The following is a 17,623-nucleotide window of genomic DNA, read 5'->3' as shown; positions in this document are numbered from 1 at the left end:
AGTGCCTATCATGTTTGTTATATGACATGAGACTCACCATTCCATCTTATTTATATCTCATATGAATACCTTGGGAACAAACATGATTACAATCTTTTTGGATAAGTCATGTCCTGTGTAAAGTATCCTCGATTGTGAACCAATTTATGATACTTTGTGCTCGAAATACAGTCACTCATATTTTTAACAACTTAAGAATAGAATTTCTAACAAAATATCAATGGACCTTTTCTATTACACATAAATACATTCTGTAAATAGAAAAGTGAAATTGCCTTTTATTAATAAAATATGTACAAGATACATACTAAATGATATGCTCTATGGCATACTACTAGCACTAAGCACCTTTAACCATTTTTCCTCTTATATTTTAGATAGGCTAGCATTGATAATAACAGGATATTTAGAGTTTGAGTCCAAGAATGCGTACCTTAATGAGAAGGGGAGAAGTTTAAGTTCTACCTGTTTAGTGTTGTCCTTTGGTTTGTTTTTGGGTTGCTCCTCCTTTAGCTCTTCCACCTTGAAAGCTTGAGCTAAGGGTATAGTTGGATTAGTTGCTAAAGATAGTGCGCAAGCTGCAATTTTTGTGTTCTCATTATCTGCTATGTGGCTCTGCAAAATGCATGCTTTAAGAGGATCTTCAGGATGTGCTTTATGAAATTCCTCTTTAACTTGCTTGTCAACTATATCAACCTTAAAGCATTTATCAGGTTCAAATTTGTGCTTCATCGTGTTGAACAAGTTGAATATCACCTCTTCATCTCCTACCTTAAGAGTTAACCGCCCATTTTTAAATCTGTGATAGCTCCGACGGTTGCTAAGAAAGGTCTTCCCAGGATGATAGGAATTTGGACATCATCCTTCATTTCTAAGACAACAAAATCAACTGAGATGAAGAATTTTTTCACTTTGATGGGGATGTTTTCTAGAATGCCCATAGGGTATTTGATAGATTGATTAGCCATTTGCAGCGAAATTGTTGTAGGTTTAAGCTCTCCTACCTCCAGCTTTTGACCTACTGATAAGGGTGTTAGACTTACACTCGCTCCGAGATCACAGAGGGCCGTGTCTATATTCATATTACCGATGAGACAAGGCATGGAGATGAAGGAGTGGAAGCATGGTGATTAGTTCATTAGAGCATTGGATTTCAAAAATTTTCTTTTAGGGTTACATGCATCATGCCACATCTCTTATGTGCCTAATTAATTTCAATGCACAACTGCATATTGAAACACTTTTAATATGTATTAGGATTATGTTTGCGATTCAAGATTGTGAATTAACAAATTAATTCAATTAAACCCTAGTTTAAAAGAAAAGTTTGGGTACTAACCTCTTTAATGCACTATGGATGCAATTGGCACCTTTAGGAAGCACCTAGGACCCCAAGTGTTGTCCCTCTAGCTTGTCCACACCAAGATCACCAATGGGCAGCCCCCAAATCAGCTTCTCAAGTCTTGCCAACCAATTATAATTTGGGTTTTTGCCTTTACAAAAGTTATATGTGTGTATAGGACACTAGAAATAATTTCTAGCAATTTTAATTCAAAGGGAATGGAGTGATTCTCTTTGAATTGGTGAGAAAAGATGAAGAGGAGAGGGATAGAGGTGTGTCACCACCTTTAGACAAGAGAGTGTTATATTTTATCCTTCTTTCTTTTCCCTTTTATAATTAGGTCATCAAGTCACCTAAACCCTATGCCACATGTCACCATTACATTGCATCTTATTATTAATCAACTTAATCACATTAAGCCATGTAACACCACTAAGTTCGGTAGTGCATTCTACTGTTCCTGTGACCAGTGTTGTCCGGACCGCTAGGATGCCTAGAACTACACTTCGATATGAGTGAGGAGACATAAAATAATGAAATACAAGAAAAGAAAATATAAGAAAAACAAAGGAAAAATAATAACAAAGAAATGTAACCAAGTTAAGCGAGCCGAGAACCCTAGCGATGGGTGATCATACTGGAAGTCACGGCGTGGACCGTTGACTAATACGGACTGCGGGAACCCTGAAAAATATTTTTAGGACTTAAAGAGACATCAATTGAAGTATAAATATCATTAGAAATATCAAAGAAAAAATAATTAATTAGTACAAAGAAAAGTGAGAAATCGAAAAACGGACAAAACCCGGTGTTACCGAAAAATCGGGAATGCAACCCGAATAGGGGCATTGTGGTCATTTGACACCCCGAGTTGTCTTTTGACCTAAATGTCCATTAAAAATAAATAATATTACATCTGGAAAATATAATGAAAAATTAATTTAGTGGTACCTAATGTAAATAGCAAAAATGGGGTTCAAATTGGGTAATTAACATTTAAAACATATAATATAGTTAAATTAGGATGAGTAGAGCACTATGGATTAAAATATTCACTAAGTGGGCAGATGTATACCCATTATACTTCATCTTCAACCTTTCAAAACCACCATTGCCGAAATGAAAAGCTTCCAAAATCCTCCATGGCCTCATTGTTGAAAGCTTCCTAATCTCCTCCATTTTCACCTCCAAACACCAAAGTTTCTTCACTAATCTTGATCCCCACCTCACAAGGAAGAAGTAGATACTAAAATCAAGGGAGTTTGGTGAAGATTTAACAAGCCTCAACAATAGGTAAGTGTTTAAATTGATTTATTTCTTAAGTAAAGTTTATGGGAAGCTTGAGATCATTGAATTGATGAAGAAATTTTGAGATTTTGGTGAATTGTTATTATGCACTAGTTTAGGCAGCCATGGAAATTTAAGAACTTGAATTATTTTCATATGCATTTGATGGGTATTAGAGTTGATTAAAGTAAATCAAAGTTTAGTAGGTTAATTATTGATGTATGTTAAATTGAACACTTGAATTGGAAATTTTTGTTGAATTTGGAATTGTATGCGTGATTGTCTAAATGGACAGCCATGGAATTGTACACTAAATGAAATATTATTATATGTATTGTGGAGAATTAACTTTGACTAATGTGATTCAAAGTTTTGGTAAGTTAACTTCATGTATATGGAATGGTGACCAAGTGAAAAATTTGAGTTTGAAGGCAATTATGGAGGTATACCATTACGGCAGTTTGTTAACTCATGAAGAATGCTGGAATTCATTCTTGGTTTATGGAATAATAATGTTGAATTGTGATAGTGGTTATGGCAGTTTGAGTGTATGTATGATGGTGTGAGGTTGGACATGTAAAAGTGTTATGGTTAGGTGATTGAATTGTTGTAAATTGGGTTTGAAAAATTCTGTACTAAATGGTGCACATTGAATGTAATTGTAAGCTGCCAAAATGACCTATAATATGTTGTGAATTATGTTTAGGTTATGGTACAACCAGAATTGGCTTGAATGTTGAGTTAGGTAAGTGTTAAAAGTGATCTTTTATGTGTATGAAAGAAACGCAATAAGGCAGTTTGTGTTTTGAGCCTAGAACTTTAAGTGTGTGGCTCCAATTGGTATGAAACCAATTGGAGGTGAAACTAGGCACAAAATGTGCCAATTTTCATGAAGGAAGCATGCCAAAATTCTGCTTGTAAAGTAACTTGAAAAATGACCAAATCCGGATTAGTGCAATTAAGGCTTGAAAATTGACCATTTGGGCAGCAGTTAGTGTTTAGGCCATAACTCATTCAAAACAGGTCCAATTGACCTGAAAATTTGACCATGAATAGTTAAGACCTATATCTACAAGTCTTATGAAGACACCAAAGCCCATAAATGACCATAAGAAAGTCAAACAGCTTGCACAAGTTCGGGTCCAAAAACTGGCCGAACCAAAATTGACCTAAAATGACCTAAAGTGACCAATTTTGATGCATTTTGACCAGCAATAGTAAAATGACCATAACTTGGTCTACATAACTCAGAATGACCTGAAATTTTGCCCCGCGTGCAATAAGACATAGATCTACAAGTTTGTAGTTTTGACCAAAGCCCAAAAACTGAGGGAACTAGGTCATCCGGCTAGGTCAAACTAGTATCCCGGAATCTAGCAAATTGCAAGAAAATGCAATATACAAGGAAATGAATTTGGTAACATGTACCAACCCTAAAAGACTATTGAATGTGAAAAATTAGTAACATTAAAACCTAATTTACTTAGAACGCATTTAGGGTCAACATATTACGTTGACTAAGCAAATAATAGAATTCAGTGAATTAATTATCGAGCATTATCATTAGAGATAGTTTAAATGAATACTGAAACACTTCAAATTGTGTTTCTAAGTTAGCAAAGACTCAGGGAAAGGGAAGGAAACACTGAGTTAAGGCCAGGAGACAGTTATTAGAGGTTTGTGCACAACAGCTAATTCTTTTGAATTTTTCAATTGAAATGAATTATGACTATTGTACATTATTGTTTTAAATTGTGGAAATGTGTTTGAATGAATATTTATTTCTTGAAAAGCATTGTAAATGGTTTGAAACTGTGAAAAATTGTTTGAATGATATTGATGGATACTTATTAATTGAAAAGCATTGGAAATGATTTGAAACCATAGCTATCATGTATATTGATTGTATTCCTCGCTAGCTTGTCTAGTGGGACGAATTGAATTCCCTCTCTGGCTGAAGTCTTTGAGGTGTGCACTGTTGGGACGAATAGAATGAGTACTCATATTATTGCTAGCTAGCTATGTTATTCCTCATTAGCCATCGACTTCTGGGATGAATTGAATACCTCATTAGTCATCGGCTTTTGGGACGAATTGAACTTTGGAACATGATTAAGCTGTGTGTGATTTATTGATATGTATTGTAAGATTGTGAAATGGAGTTTAAATTCTTATTGACATTCACTGTCTTTTGAATTTAACTATCTTTTGATTTCTGAGATTTATTGTGATATTGTAAAATAGAGTTTAAATTCCTTATGACATTTATTGTCTTGAATCTAACTATGGTTTTACGTATCCACTATTTATATGATTTATGAATTGTGATTTAAAGTTGTATTTGGTAAATGTTGTGCACCACTGAGACATTATCTCAGCGATAGCTTTTCATTGCTGTTGCAGGTAGACAGACGGACAGGGCAGCGGACTAGGCTGCTAGAGCATTCAGGGAGAGAGCATCGGGTATATTGAGTATACTCCATTTTGCATTTTGTACTGTAATGTATATTCACTGTATGAATATTTTGTTCTTGGTTTGAGCAGCTGTAAAATAAAATTGTACCTTGAAGTTGTAAAATAAATTATGAGTTATTTTGACTTTTAAAATTTATACTATATCTCTTTAATCTTAGTCTTTGAAAAATTATTGTGGAATTGAGTTGAGGAAAATATTGTGTTGTTTAACTGTTGGAGTTGAGATTGAGAAATATATTGAAGTGTTTTTTTTACAGGTTTCCTGAAGAACTATTTTATCCAAAATACAGATGGTACTCTGCCAAAATTTTTACAGAAATTCCTAATAATTCAAATGTGTTAGTTCTATCACTTCAGTTCAAAAAGTTTTTAACACCTGTAAATAGTGGTCACCACTGTAAAAAGAAGTAAGAAAAGTTTTAAAATCCCTTGTAGTGTATTTAATGGGTTATCAGTAGACGAAGTTGGTAATTCATTAGGTATACTACGGGATCATGTTATGCCTTACAGAGGGGTAGGGTGTGACAAGCCAAGTGTCAAAGCTAGACTTAATCTTGACTTTGATCATCTTACATGATAGGAAGACAAATGGCAAGCTTATATGGTGCCATGTGTCACCATCTCATAGTGCCATCTCATGGTGCCACATGTCACCATGTGAAGTGACCAAATTACCCTCATATTGTAATTTTGAGTTCTCAATCCAAAATCATTATTTCTCCTCTTCTAATTAATTTATATCAAATATAAATTAATTAATCTCTATTAATTAATTTCTCACAATTAAATTGATATTTAAACACTTTAAATATAAATTTAACTTATATTATACATCCAATAACCTAGATTTGGTTTCAAGACATGCTAGGGACTTTGCAATCTCATTGCAAACCAAACCTAATTAATTAATTAATTAATTAAACTCTTTAATTAATTAATTAAATCACATTTTACTTGATGATTATCTTGTGTATGTGTGTGACTCACTAGGCTCATCACTAATTGGCAATGAGATATGATATTAACTCTTAATATCATTAGAACTCTTTCTTACCATAAATGATTTCTCTAAATCATCTTAGTCATCTCATAGACTATGGTTGACACCTAGCATAGTGTGTCATGGCCACCCAATCAGTAATAAGGAATACCTTAAATGAACTTTTAATCAAATATAACCATGCACTAAAATCTCTCTGTTACCAATTCGAGCTGGAGTAATGGTTAATGTCAAACTCCATTTGCTATGAACATTATGTTCTCTTTTAATTCTAGTTCTTGATTAATTATATTTTCTTGTCAAAAACTCTTTTTTGACTAAATTTGTCTGTCCTTGCTAGGAACTTGAAATATCAAGAACAATTAAATGAACATAGGCTTTTATCCCTATTTACTTAGGGTAATAGATTCCATCTTGATTAACACTTATCTCCATATATAACTAGTAGGAGCCAACACATGCCCATATACTCATACACAGTATAAGTATGAAAGCAGTATCAAACTCAAAGCACCTATATACAAGATAACTGTGTTATCTCAGGTCTAAAGATTATATGCACTGATATGATATATGACAATGCATTGATAAGAGTAAGCTCCGCGTGCTTGTCATATGCGTTACTGGTTTGGCCTACTTATTATGTATAAGTGCCTATCACGTTTGTTATATAGCATGAGACTCACCATTCCATCTTATTTATATCTCATATAAATACTTTGGGAACAAACATGAATACAATCTTTTTGGATAAGTCATGTCCTGTGTGAAGTATCCTCGATTGTGAACTAATTTACGATACTTTGTGATAGAATTACTGTCATTCATATTCTTAACAACTTAAGAATAGAATTTCTAATAAAATATCGATGGACCTTTCTATTACACATAAATACATTATGTATACAAAAAAGTGAAATTGCATTTTTAATTAATAAAATATGTACTAAATACATACTAAATGATATGTTGTAGGGCATACTACTAATAATCTCCCACTAGCACTAGAGCCATTCATTATAATATCTTAGACCCATCTTCTCAAGATGTTAGTATAACTGAGCTTGTGACATAGGCTTAGTGAATGGATCAGCTGGATTTTCAGCTGATACTATTTTCTGCATGGCTACATCGCCTCGCTTAACTATCTTTCTGATAATGTGGTAGTGTCTTTCTATGTTTTTGGATTTCTAGTGAGACTGGGGTTCCTTTTATCCAAACAGCCTCTTTTGTAGCATTTGATATAACAATGTACTAGGCCTCTATAGTGGAATCAGTAGTTGTACTCTATTTGAAACTAACTGACTGCACCTCTATTACAAATGAACACAAACCCAGAGGTAGACTTTTCATCATCGATATCTGATTGAAAATCAAAATCCGTATAATCATCCAATTGCAAGTCACCACCTCTATAAATCAAGAATAAATCCTTAGTTCTTCTTAAGTACTTAAGGATATTCTTGACAGCTATCAAGTGTTTCAAACCTAGATTGGATGGAAACCTGCTAGTCAAACTAACAGCATATGCTATATCCAGCCTAGTACACCTTATTGCATATATCAAACTTCCAATAGCCGAAGCACATGCAATCCTGGCTATTTTATCTCTTTCTTTAGGTGTCTTTAGAGACATCTCTTTAAAAAGGTGGATACCATGCCTCACTGGTAACAATCCTCCCTTGGACTTAAGCATGTCAAACCTCTTTAACACTTTTCCAAGTATAGACATTAGGATAAACTAATTATTCTTTTCGCTCTATCTCTATAGATGTGAATTTCAAGAATATAGGTTGCCTCCCCTAAGTCTTTCATGGAGAATGTATTTGATAACCATACCTTGACAGTTGTCAACATAACTATGTCATTACCTATTAACAGAATGTCATCCACATATAAGATAATGAAAGTGATAGCATTATCACTAACTTTCTTATATATACATGGTTCATTAACATTTTTGATAAAACCAAATGACTTAATGGCTTCATCAAAATGGATGTTCCAACTCATCAAAGCATGTTTCAACCCACAAATGAATCACTTTAGCTTGCATACATTGGAACCATCTTAGGATTCAAAACCCCTAGGTTGTTCCATGAAAATGTTTTCATCAATGTATTCATTGAGAAAAGTTGTTTTGATATCCATCTGCCAAATCTCATAATCATGTATGCAGCTATTGCTAATAGAATCCTAAGTGATTTAAGCATGCTAACAGGCGAGAAAGTCTCCTCATAGTGATTCCTTGCCTTTGGCGAAACCCTTTCGCTACTAGCCTTGCTTTATAGGTCTCTACCTTTCCATCAGAACCAATTTTCTTCTTAACAACCCATTTATTCCCTATAGGTATAATACCTTCAGGTGGGTCAATAAGGTCCCAAACTTGATTTTTATACATGGAATCAATTTCGGATTTCATAGCTTCAATCCATTTTGAAGAGTCTATATCTGATATAGCTTCTTCATAGGTAAGTGAATCATCTCCATGATCTACTTCTTCATGAGTAAACTATTAGTAGTATGCCCTAGAGCATATCGTTTAGTATGTATCTTGTACATGTTTTAATTAGTAAAAGGCACTTTCACTTTTCCATTTACATAATATATTTATTTATAATAGAAAAGGTCCATTGATATTTTGGTAGAAATTCTATTCTTAAGTTGTTAAGAATATGAGTGACTGTATTTCCAGCGCAAAGTATCATAAATATGTTCATAATTGCGGATACTTCACAATAAGGACATGACTTATCTAGAAAGATTGTAATCATGTTTGTTCTCAAGTTATTTATATGAGATGTAAATAAGATAGAATGGTGAGCCTCATGCTATATAACAAACATGATAGGCACTTATACATGATAAGTAGGCCGAACCAGTGACATTTATGACAAGCACATGGAGTTTACTCTTGTCAATGTATTGTTATAAATCATATTAATGCATATAATCTTTAGACCTGAGATAGCACAGTTATCTTGTATATAGGTGGTTTGAGTTTGGTACTACTTTCATACTTGTACTGTGTATGGGTATATGGGCATGTGTTGGCTCCTACTAGTTATATATGGAGGTAGGTGTTGATTAAGATGGAATCTATTACCCTAAGTAAATAAGGATAAAATCCTATGTTCATTTAATTATTCTTGATGTTTCAAGTTCTTAGCCAGGACAGATAGATTTGATCAGAAAAGAGTTTCAGATGAGAAAATCTTTTTAATCAAGAACTAGAATTAAAAGAGAACATAATATTCATAGCAAATGGGGTTTGACATAAACCATGACTCCAGCTCGAATTGGGATTTTGTAATAGAGAGATTCTAGTGCATGGTAACATATGATTATAGGTTCATTTAAGGTAAATCTTATTACTAATTGGGTGGCCATGGCATGCTATGCTAGGTGTTAACCATGGTCTATAAGGTGCATAAATTGATTTAGAGAAATCGTTTATGGTAAGAAAGAGTTCTGATAATATTAAGAGTTGATATCATGTCTCATTGCCAATTAGTGATGAGTCTAGTAAGTCACACACATACACAAGTAATCACCAAATTAAATATGATTTAATTAATTAATTAAAGAGTTTAAATGATTAATTAAATAGGTTTGGTTTGCAATTAGATTGCAAAGTCCCTAGCATGGCTTGAAACCAAATCTAGGTTATTGGATGTATAATATAAGTTAATTTTATATTTAAAGTGTTTAAATATGAATTTAATTATGAGAAATTAATTAATAGAGATTAATTAATTAATTTATATTTGATATAAATTGATTAGAAGAAGAGAAATAATTATTTTGGGTTGAGAACTCAAAATTAAAACATAAGGGTATTTTGGTCATTTCACAGGGTGACATGTGGCACCATGAGATGGTGACACATGGCACAACACATAAGCTTGCCATATGTCTTTTAATCATGTAAGATGATCAAAGTCAAGATTAAATATAGGTTTGACACTTGGCACAATGTGATTGGGTCAATTAAACCAAGAGCCAATCAGAAAGTGACATGTGGCAAGGGTTTTAAGTGATGACCTAGCTATATAAGTGTTGTTATGAAAGAGTAAAATGTGTGGGTTGCTATTCTTCTTTGGTGCCACCAACCAAAGAACATCTCCCCTCTCTTCTTCTTTATCTCTCATTAATTCAAAGAGATTAGCCAACAATCTCTTGAGTTAAAAATACTAAAAATCATTTCTAGTGTCCTGTTTACATCTGTAATCTCTTAAAAAGCAAAACTTGAATTTCTAATTGATTAGAAAGGCTTAAGAAGCTGTTCAAGGATTGCCATTGGTGATCTTGGTGTGGACAAGCTAGAGGGACAACATTCGGTGTCCTAGGCGCATCCCAAAGGTGCCAAACACACTGTAATGCATCAAACAAGTTAGTGCACTTATTCTTGATCTAATCTAGGGTTCCAATAAATTAATCTGTTAATTCTAAAATCTTAAGTAGCAAATATAGATCCAAAAATATATTAAAAGAGTTTTAATATGCTGTTTATCATTGATATCAAATAGATAAAAATGAATCTTGCATGATGCATGTGACCCTAGATGAAAAATTTTTGAATTCAATGATCTAAACTTGTGTTTTTCATGCTTCCACTCCTACATAAACAACTCTTATTCATCTTCATGAAGAAAACCATATCTCACTGGTGGGTGAGATATGCTGGTTAATCTATGAAGAATTACTGTAGATGTTTCATCAATAGGTGTAGGTTGACTAGATGGATCTATATCCATTTGATTTGTTGGTTAGTAAGAATTCTACAATTCTAACTATATTTGCCTTCCTTTGCCTCCTTTTTGAATAAACTATTGTTCAAGAAACATGGCATCTCTGCTTACAACAACCTTTTGTGATGAAGGCTGAAGGAACGGAAGCGTGAAAAACACAAGTTTATTCCATTGAATTCAAAAATTTCACCTAGGGTCACATGCATCATGCAAGATTTATTTTTATCTATTTGATTTCAATGATAAACAACATATTAAAACTCTTTTAATATGTTTTTGAATCTGTATTTGTCATTTAAGATTTTAAAATTAATTAGATTAATTTTAGAACCCTAGATTAAATCAAGAACGATTACACTAACCTCTTGATGCACTGCAGCGTGTCTGCGCCTTTGAGATTCGTCTTCAGGACACCAGATGTTATCCCTCTAGCTTGTCCACACCAAGAACACCTATGGCAGCCCTTGAACAGCTTCTAAAGCCTTTTCTATTAATTAGAAATTCAAGTTATGCCTTTTAAGAGATTAGAGATGTAAACAGGACACTAGAAACAATTTCTAGTGTTCTTAATTCAAGAGATTGATGGCTAATCTCTTGGAATTGATGAGAGATGAAGAAGAATAGATGAAAACCCTCAAAGTGGCGTGACAAAGGAGAGGAGTGGCTGCTGGTTATATTTTCTTTTCATAACCACACTTAAATAGCTAGGTTAACACATTAAACCCTTGCCACATTAAACCCTTTGATTAGCTCTAGGTTTAAGTGACCCAATCACATTGTGCCAAGTGTCAAACCTATATTTAATCTTGATTTTAATCATCTTACATGATTAAAAAACATTTGGCAAGATTATGTGTTATGCCATGTGTCACCATCTCATGGTGCCACGTGTCACACTGCAAAATGACCAAAATGCCCCTGTGTCTTAATTTTGAGTTTTTAACCCAAAATAATTATTTTCTTCTTCTAATCAATTTATATCAAATATAAATTAATTAATTAATCTCTATTAATTAATTTCTCATCAATTAAATTCATATTTAAACACTTTAAATATAAATTTAATTTATACTACACATCCAATAATCTAGATTTGGTTTCAAGTCATGCTAGGGACTTTGCAATTTAATTGCAAACCAAACCTATTTAATTAATCAATTAAACTCTTTAATTAATTAATTAAATCATATTTAAATAGGTGATAACTTGTGTATGTGTGTGACTTACTAGGCTCATCACTAATTGGCAATGAGACATGATATCAACTCTTAATATCATCAGAACTCTTTCTTACCATAAATGATTTCTCTAAATCATTTTATGAACCTCATAGACCATGGTTAACACCTAGCATAGCATGCCATGGCCACCCAATTAGTAATAAGGTTTACCTTATATGAACCTATAATCATATGTTACCATGCACTAGAATCTCTCTGTTGCAAAATCCTAACTCAAGCTGGAGTCATGGTTTATGTCAAACTCCATTTGCTATGAATATTATGTTCTCTTTTAATTCCATTTCTTGATTAAAAAGATTTTCTCATCAGAAACTCTTTTCTGAATAAATCTATCTGTCCTGGCCAGGAACTTGAAACATCAAGAACAATTAAATGAACATAGGATTTTTTCTCTATTTACTTAGAGGAACAGATTCCATCTTGATCAACACCTACCTCCATATATAACTAGTAGGAGCCAACACATGCCCATATACCCATACATAGTACAAGTATAAAAGCAGTATCAAACTCAAACTACCTATATACAAGATAACTATGCTATCTCAGGTCTAAAGATTATATGCACTGATATGATTTATGACAAAACATTGACAAGAGAAAACTCCATGTGCTTGTCATAAGTGTTACTGGTTCGGCCTACTTATCGTTTATAAGTGCCTATCATGTTTGTTATATGGCATGAGACTCACAATTCCATCTTATTTATGTCTCATATAAATAACTTGAGAACAAACATGAATACAATCTTTCTGGATAAGTCATGTCCTTATTATGAAGTATCCTCGATTGTGAACCTATTTATGATACTTTGTGCTAGAAATATTGTCACTCATATTCTTAACAACTTAAGAATAATATTTCTAACAAAATATAAATGGACCTTTTCTATTACACATAAATATATTATGTAAATGGAAAAGTGGAAATGCCTTTTATTAATAAAAATATGTACAAGATACATACTAAATGATATGCTTTAGGGCATACTACTAACAATCTCCCACTAGCACTAGAGCCATTCATTACAATATCTTAGACCTATCTTCTCAATATGTCGGTCTAACTGAGTCTGTGACATAGGCTTAGTGAATGGATCAGCTGGATTTTTCAGCTGATGTTATTTTTCTGCATGGCTATATCACCTTGCCCAACTATATATCTGATAATGTGGTCGTGCCTTTCTATGTGTTTGGATTTTGGGTGAGACCTTAGTTCCTTAGCCTGTATGACTGCTCCATTGTTGTCACAGTGTAGTGGAACTGTTGACTCAATGGAAGGAACTACTGTAAGTTCTGTCACGAACTTCTTTATCCAAATAACTTCCTTTGCAGCATCTGATGCAGCAATATACTCAGCCTCTGTAGTGGAATTTGCAGTCGTGCTCTATTTGGAACTCTTCCAACTGACTGCACCTCCATTATAAATGAACACATATCCAGAGGTAGACTTTCTATCATCGATATCTGATTGGAAATCAGAATTAGTATAACCATCCAATTGCAAGTCTCCACCTCCATAAATCAAGAATAAATCCTTAGTTCTTCTCAAGTATTTAAGGATATTCTTGACAGCAATCCAGTGTTCCAAACCTGGATTGGATTGATACTTGCTAGTCAAACTAACAGCATATGCGATATTCAGCCTAGTACACAACATTGCATACATTAAACTTCCAATAGCCGAAGCATATGGAATCCTGGCCATCTTATCTCTTTCTTCAGTGTCTTTGGAGACATCTCTTTAGAAAGGTGGATACCATGTCTCACTGATAACAATCCTCTCTTGGAATCAAGCATGTTAAACCTCTTTAACACCTTTTCCAAGTATAGACTTTGGGATAAACCAATTATTCTTTTCGCTCTATCTCTATAGATGCGAATACCAAGAATATATGTTGCCTCCCCTAAGTCTTTCATGGAGAATGTATTTGACAACCATACCTTTATAGTCGTCAACATACCTGTGTCATTACCCATCAATAGTATGTCATCCACATATAAGACAAGGAAAGTGATAGCACTGTCACTAACCTTCTTATATACACATGGCTCATCCCATTTTTGATAAAACCAAAGGATTTAATGGCTTCATCAAAACGGATGTTCCAACTCCTCGAAGCTTGTTTCAACCCATAAATGGATCGCTTTAGCTTGCATACCTTGGAACCATCTTGGGATTCAAATCCCTTAGGTTGTTCCATGAAAATGTTTTCTTCAAAGTATCTATTAAGAAAAGCTGTTTTGACATCCATCTGCCAAATCTCATAATCATAGTATGCAGCTATTGCTAGTAAAATCCTAATTGATTTAAGCATGGCAACAGGCGAGAAAGTCTCTTCATAGTCGATTCCTTGCCTTTGGCGAAACCCTTTCGCTACTAGCCTTGCCTTATAGGTCTTTACCTTTCCATCAGAACCAATTTTCTTCTTGAAAACCCATTTGTTCCCTATAGGTATAATACCTTCAGGTGGGTCAACAAGATCCCAAACTTGATTCTTATACATGGAATCAATCTCGGATTTCATAGCATCAATCCAATTTGAAGAGTCTATATCTAATATAGCTTCTTCATAGGTAAATGGATCATCTCCATGATCTACTTCTTCATGAGTAGACAACTCTTGTTCTTCTTCATGAAAAAAACCATATCTCACTGGTGGGTGAGATACCCTGGTTGTTCTACGAGGAACAGCTGTAGATGTTTCATCAACGGGTATTGGTTGACTAGATGGATCTATATCCATCTGATCTGTTGGTTGGTCAAAATTCTCCAATTCTAACTCTATTTGCCTTCCTTTGCCTCCTTCTTAAACAAACTGTTGTTTAAGAAATGTGGCATATCTACTTATCACAACCTTTTGTGTAGTAGGCAAATAAAAATAATATCCAAAACTATCTTTTGGATATCCAACAATTCGACCTTTTCTGATCTGGTCTCCAATTTATCAATGTTCAGCTTTTTTATATAAGCTGGACAACCCCAAATCTTAACATGCTTAAGACTTGGTTTTCTTCCATGCCATATCTCATAAGGTGTGGAAGAAACTGATTTTGATGGAATCCTATTCAGAATATACAAAGCTGATTCTAATGCAAATCCCCAAAAGAAGATTGGCATATACTACGTACCATATCCAATAGGGTACAATTTCTCCTTTCAGATACACCATTCAACTGTGGCGTTCCTGAAGGAGTCAGCTGAGAAACAATGCCATGCTCTCTCAAGTATTCATCAAATTCAGTACTCAAATATTCACCTCCACGATCTGATCGAAGAGCTTTAATATTTTTTCCTGTTTGATTTTCTACTTCAGATTTAAATTCTTTAAACTTTTCAAAAGATTCATGTTTGTATTTCATCAAATACAAATACCCAAACCTTAATTTATCATCAGTAAAGGTAATAAAATAATGAAAACTCCCTCTAGCCATTTCTTTAAATGGACCACATACATCACTATGTATTAGCTCCAAAATATTTTCAGCTCTTAGCCTTTGTCCAACAAAGGGTAATCGAGTCATTTTACCCTGAAGGCAAGATTCACAAGTTGGAGTAGGCTCAGAGCCCAATGAGGATAAAATCCCCATTTTCTCCAGTTTTGCAATCCTATCTTCTGCAACATGACATAACCTTAAGTGCCAAAAATATTTTGAACTTGAGTTGGTTTTCACCATGGCATTGCATTCATTTAGATTGCTATACTCTGTCCAGTAGAAACACTTTCTTATTGGCAATGGAAACACTTTCCTGTTGGCAATGGAAACACTTTTTTTTTGCCTTTGTCAGCTTTGGTTTTCCTTTTTTGTTTAGCTATTTTCTTAGAAGGACCAGGAATCGGAGGTTTCTTTTTCCTATTGCCCTTCTTCTTGTTGGACTTTCCAGCAGAAGAAGATGCAACCAAAGCTACCTCTTTTCCTTTATTGCCTGGCATATTCTTTTGGGCAATAACCAGCATGTTGAGTAAACCAGCTAAGGTGCATTCCTGTTTAGTCATATGGAAATTTGTCACAAAATTCCCAAAAGACTCAGGAAGGGACTGAAGGATCAAATCCGTCTGTAGTTGGAAATCCATGTTGAAGTCAAGATGTTTCAACTGCTCAATCAGCCGAATCATCTTATGGACATGATCCCCAACATTCTGTCTGTCAGACATCCTCATACGGAATAGCTGTCTAGATATCTCATACCTAGCGTTCCTGCTGTGCTCACCATATAACTCTTGTAGGTGAAGGAGGATCTCACTCGCACTCTGCATGTTCTCATGTTGCTTCTGTAACTTATTACTCATGGAAGCAAGCATGTAACACTTAGATCTCATATCATGCTCCTTCCACTTGTCCAAAGTTTCATGTTCCTCTTGTGTGGCCTCTGGAGGTAAGGGACAGGAACATTTGAATCTAGAACATATCCTATATATTCAAGGTTCAGGACAAGTTTCATAATTTCTTAGCCAATCAGACAGATAAGGTCCTGTCAACCTATTATGATCAAGTATACTTGCAAGGATATTGGATGGTGGTGGTTGTTTTGTGCTCATTTTTGTCAGAAAATTAACTGCAGAAAATAACCAGATTAATTAGTAAATGTATCATGTAATTAACCAAAATGATTATGGTCTTTTAATCAAATTGGTCCTCCCACTAACTTAGCGAATCCTATACTTTCAAAGTAGGAAACGAAAATCCTAGTTGGATGGATTTCTAGTGGGTGATTGAATTCTTATAATTCTATTGATCATCCTCAGGTACATCCATTATTGGAATTACAATAAACTATAAGTGAGCAACTCCTTGCCTATCACATCTCATGTGAGGTTCAATCCTTTACCTAGCCCCTAATGCTCAAAATCTCAGGTACATCCATTATTGACTTATCTTGCATTAGTTAAGTTGATCCCATTGAGCCAGTAATTATGCAAATAATTTTAATGTTCTCAGGTACATCCAATATTGGCCACCAAACCATTTACATATTTACAACATCTCATGCTTAACAATTATTCTTAAGAAAATCTCTTAAATTAATTGCATCTCATGCAACTATTTAAAATTTCTTAAAATAATTGCCCCAATGGAGGGCCTATGTTATAATTACTTTAATTATAGCATTTCCAACTTAATCATTTGTTTGGAAGATTTTATGGTCATTCTAATTACTATTAAGGTCTCACTTTGCACATTATCCATTTAGCATGCATATATCATATAATTGCATACATTCCCATACATCTCATGCATTCATGGATAAGCAGTAAATATGGTATGATCATGGACTTTCTAAGGGATTCAATTATGAGCCACCAAGAATTGAATCAGGGCATTCCTAGGTGCATTTCATTTATTCATTTTACAAGAGTTGCTGAAGGAGTACATAATCAACACTTGATCATGAATTCCTCCCACCGGTCCCACCAATGCTCTTGACCTCCTTGAACTTCTTGCAATCCAATATTACATAGTTATCCTTGGCATACCAAGGCGAATTTACAAGAACTTAAATAAATGAAATTACAACCCAAAAATTA

The sequence above is a fragment of the Hevea brasiliensis genome, chromosome 16, assembly GCF_030052815.1.
Source record: "Hevea brasiliensis isolate MT/VB/25A 57/8 chromosome 16, ASM3005281v1, whole genome shotgun sequence".
Taxonomy (NCBI): Eukaryota; Viridiplantae; Streptophyta; class Magnoliopsida; order Malpighiales; family Euphorbiaceae; genus Hevea; species Hevea brasiliensis.
Note: the sequence above shows the minus strand (reverse complement) of the source record.